Source organism: Etheostoma spectabile, chromosome 6, assembly GCF_008692095.1.
Source record: "Etheostoma spectabile isolate EspeVRDwgs_2016 chromosome 6, UIUC_Espe_1.0, whole genome shotgun sequence".
Lineage (NCBI taxonomy): Eukaryota > Metazoa > Chordata > Actinopteri > Perciformes > Percidae > Etheostoma > Etheostoma spectabile.
This window is the reverse complement of record NC_045738.1, coordinates 19,388,439-19,393,828: the sequence shown is the minus strand read 5'-3', so window position 1 is coordinate 19,393,828 and position 5,390 is coordinate 19,388,439.

The following is a 5,390-nucleotide window of genomic DNA, read 5'->3' as shown; positions in this document are numbered from 1 at the left end:
AGTTCCTGAGAAGAGTTTTCACAGGCAAAATGTCTGATGTAGCTTCGTAGTTCATTAGAAATTGACTGCTGGAAAGTGACGGCTGTTACACGTGTACCAATTGGAAATCAAGTGGAAATCAAACTTCATACACACATTCTTTGTAAGTCTCACACATAGACTGTTAATATTAATGGACAGAGCATGTGTGACATTACCCATTGGCTTGTGGAGATCTGCTGTGAGGTTGTCGAGTTTGCCGTTGCCATCCTGGTTGCGGATGTGATGATTTTAGACGAGAGGGAGGAGGCACGCTATGTTACACACTTTCACTGGCCATCACATCATAGCAACGCCCTAAAACACCCCCTGCTTTATCTACGATTTTAAAATCAATGACACCATAATTCAAAAAATTACCCTCACTTTGTATTGCAGAAGACTTAAAACTAGTAATTGAGACCATAAACTCATAAACTGAGGTAATAAATCAAGTAAGAAGGGGGTCGCTTTCTCATAGACTTCTACAGAAACCGACCTCCTTCTGCAACCGCACATGTAGCCCCCCCCTACTGTAATTCAGACAGAATGCAGGTTTAAGGCACGTCCTCATTTGCGGCACTTTGCCGAACAGGAAGCTACTTAGATCTCTATTTTTTTCCTGTTGTGTTCTTTAACCCCCCAATGTAGCACAAGTAGACAAAATTCCTGTTTTCCGGACTTGTTTGAAGCCCTGAATGGTTATTTTTTTTTCCTCTTTTGGGGAGTGGGTTGGCTTTCGTATTTCTTTGATAAATCTACCGCTACCTCTTACCTGCCAACATGAGTGTGGATGATCAGCTTTAAATGATCCGATTTGGATCATTTAGCCGTCACATTTATGTGAGAGAAAAGCCAGATTGCAGACTAGGTGTTGTATTTCTATCAAAGGTTGTTTGATTTTCCTTTTCAAATCTCAGTGTTAATCTCTATTGAAACAGGCTTTTTTTGGCTTCGTTTACAGAACAATAGACTTATACACGAGCCACTGCACTGATTGGCAGGAGGTGTTGCTGATCACTCCCCCTTCTTCCTACTTCCTTGACATATCATATTGTAAGACAGGTTACAATCCTCATTCACTCCCACATTAAACTGCATTTCCCTCATTATTACCATCCATTCCAACACCATCTCTCTCTTCATCTCTTAGTCTCACTTCCTTGTTTTATTTTTCCTAATGATGATAAAGATTGTCATATCACTATTTTATGAGTAACATTGTGGGTAGTTTCAGTTTTTCTTGTGCATTTGAGTGGAGGACAAAGCAGATGTTTTCAATTATGATCACTACAATAGATTTTTTGTTGTCCACGGTGTGCGTGCGGCGGGAGGGCAGCACCAGGCTCGGTCCAGGAGCTCACAGCGTAATGAGCTGCTGCTGCCTCGGGGAATTAGGCGCTCAATGCAAAACCGGAGCACCGTTTATTTAGTAAATCTGTCCCTGCATGTCTGTTTATTAGGCAGTTCGGAATGGTTTTGTATAAAAATGCAGCTGCATCATGTCGCAAAGTTGGTGAAGAATGAAGAAAGACAAATTCAACATCACTTAACCCTTGTGACGTCTTCCCGTCGACCATACATTAGTTTTTCTGGGTCAAAATTTTTAATTGAAACTTTTTTATCAACGTTTTGGTCGACTTTTTTTTGTCACTTTTACTGACGTTTTTTTTGAAGATTTTACGACAGTTTAGTCTCTTTTTTTGACATTCTTTTATCACTTTTTTTTCAAATGCGACATGATTGAATATAACACCCAAATTCAATGAAAGTAGTAAACTGATCATTAACTTTAGTTGTGAAGCGCGTTGTATTGAGCCATTTCACGTTTTGTTTTTTTTGGTTGAAAGAAACCCAAATTGATGATATCACTTATTCAAAATGCGTCAAAGTTGACCCAAAGACAACAGGAGGGTTAAATGACATTTCTAACTTCAAAATCCAGCCCAGAGCAATTATTGTTCTGTATAATACCCCCTCTTTCTGTCCTGAGTCTGGTGACAACCCTGCTGGGATTATTTGGGGTGACACATTTGCGTCTGTAGGTTTTACAAATTTCATGACACACAGACATATACACACACACACCCAGGTACATTTTAAAAAGAACTACACTTAAATAATTTTTCATGAGTTACCTTAAGCCATGTAATATATAACTTTGGTTTCAAGATATTTCTCTATTTGTTTGGTTTGTTATTGTTTTTATTTCATTTTAAAAATATAGCCTTTGTTGTTATTTAGTTAAGCGTATATTGTCGTATTTACTTTCTTTTCTTTTATTTCTTTTCTATACAGTATATGTCATGACATGTTTTAATAGTGTCTGATTACATGTTGTTTTGGACCCCAGGAAGACTAACTGGTTGTCTAGGCGTCAGCTAATGGGGATCCTTATAATAAATACTAACACACACACACACACACACACACACACACACACATACACACACATCCCACCCTTACATTCTCCATTTCCCACAGCCTTTGATTTCTTCTATCGTCTGCTCCCATGTGTGACTGTTTCTCCCCAGAAGCTTTATTGAAAAAAATAGAGAGAGAATTATTCTTTATCTCCGGCTTGCCCACAACTGGCTTATCATGTATGCATTGGAAAAAGCCTGAGGTGATAGGGGCAACAAAAAAGGCCACAGAAATAAGGTAGACGTCTATGAAGAGTTGTATTAAGCTGTCAGAAAATGAAGAGACAAGATGTGCACTCCCATTGACCTTGGTCTGACAGCGAGGAGCGATAACACCTGAAAAAGACTTTTGAAAATTTGCTCTGCATTGTACAACGCGTTCTGAAAGGCAGCGTTGTTGTGTAGAGTGCCGCGTGTGTGACTTTCAAAATACTTTTTATTTTATGAAACCAAAGTCACATTCAAGAAACTGATGGGGAGGAGTGGAGGAAAATACACACATCCACAGGCCCCAGCGTAAAAATGAAGATTAGAAAACATAGTGAGCATTATTCTTATTTCGAAAAGAATAATTCCTTCATCTCTTTTCTGTGTTGTAGTATGCTCTCTAACTGCCGTCTCAACACCTGAACTAAACAGAGCTGAATCAACACAAACAACGGTTTCATGCACTTCTTTCACCTCTGCAGCAGTCAGATTCACCGTGTTCCCTCGGAAGGAATCACTGCACGTGGTTAGGTTCTTGTAAGGACGTTTTGAACATGTATAGAGGCTAAAAACACATTTAAAACTTGCCCGGTTGTGGTCAGGTTAGTTCAGTGATAGAGCAGACGTACTGAGAGGGTTATGCCTCGACGCAGAGGTCCCGGGTTTGAATCCGACCTGTGATGATTTCCTGTGTTTCTTCCACCTTTCTCCCCTAGCTGTCCTGTCCATAAAAAGCTCAAAAAAAGCCTGTTGGTTGCTAACCATAGACTGTGTATATATATATATATATGTGTATATATATAATATATATATCTAGATAATACTAATATATATATATATATATATATATATACATATATATATATTAATATTAACGGTCTAGGGTGCTAACACTAGCAGGAGGATAACACGGTGTCTCCCTGATGTAAGTCGAGTGCAGATTTGAGTTCTGCAGGCTCCGATTTAAACGGTTTACAGCATTGCTGTCATACTGAAATTTGTGAAATCTATGAAATAATAGTTTTCTCATTACAAATAGTAACAGAAAGTGGGAATCATTCAATAATGTTTTACCTATCCATGATTGTGTGATTGCTAACGTTAGATCAAAACACCATTCAAGTGACAGCCTTTGTTGTGTTTGATGCTAACTTGTAGCCAGCAGTGAACCAACTTGGTTAAGCATGTCCATTTTTACTGTATTGACATTACAGAAGTCTCTCGTTAGCATCTTGTATGCTTCTTGTTGCAAAGTGACGCATGCACGACTCACATCTTCACTCGACGTACATCGGGGAATGACACAAGGTGCAGGCAGCACCGATTGTTTTCGTTTTTCTCTTTACTGACAGCACTCCAAAATTATAAACAGCAGCGTTATGTATTGGAATCGACCGGAATTCTCCTTTAACTTAGTACTCTTCATACTTTGTGGGACAAAAGGCTAAAAAGAGATCTCTTTATCGCATTAAATCCTTGGCAACATGCTGTGCATTTCACTGTGACAGGTGCATCTTGTCTAGCAGCTCCTCCAACTTAGAAACACCAGCTTGCAGGGCCGTTTTTAGCTTTTTGAGGGGCCCAAAGCACAGCAATGTTGGCCCTTGTTTGTGATGTGACTGATTCTCCTCTAGTCTCTAATCTTTTTAAATGAATTTAAATAAAAAAAGATTGATCAAAAAATCTTTTTCAAAACAGTGCTATTTCTCTTTCAAAAGGCAGCAATACATTACACGTTAAAATCTGGAGTGTTCATGTAATTTCCCACATCAGCAGTGAAATTAATTAGTGCATATCACCGAAATGTTTTTTTTTAATTCAAAAAAATACAATCCAAAAAAAAATCTAAATTGTTCAAAAATGTAATCATGAACACGGTGAATCGAGATTGCGATTTTACAACGATTAATGGTGCACTGCAAGCCTAATTAGTAGGCAATGTTGTCAAAAAACCACAACGCAAAACTAATAAGACAATTTAAATGAATACTTTCCTTTTAAATAAACGCCAAGGAAAGAAATTTACACTTATACTGTGTAAAAATAAATGACCACATAAGTAGATGATAAAAGCCCCGAGAGGATGCTGTGAAGACACAGTGGTCCATGAGTTCACATCCCAGACAGACCCATACAGGATCTGGTTCATTCATTTCTGGCTGGACCCCGTTTGTTTACCATCAGCGTCTAATGAATCCAGCGCTGCGTTTTCTCTCTGGTCTATGATGTGTGATTGCTCCGTACCGATAAATTATGACGATGGCTGTATTGTTGTGGTAAGCTAATTGTTTCAAGACCCTGACTATTTTTTGGCATGGTTTATGGGATGAAATCTGCCCTGCACAATGGGAGAGTAACTCAGACAGACAGACATTTTATCTTTACTTTCATCTGATCACTACACCAGGAGTCGTCAACGTTGTTTTAGGCCAAAGAGAGACCGAGCAGGGACCCCTTACTTTGATATTGTCTAAAAATGTACTTGCGTATTAAACTGGGACAGATGGATGAAAGTGGAAACATTATTTAAACATTGTTTTAATGTTAAACATATACATGGAAGGCAAAGTAAGTCCTGTGGATGGCTAACATAATGGCTACCTTACTTTTCTTTTCTTTTTTTTACAAATACGTCGATTCATCTTTACTTATAATATGTCAGATTCATGGAAATGTATATTTTCAGACGTATTTTAATTTTGAAACAAAAAACCTTTATACATCAAACAATAATATGGCGCC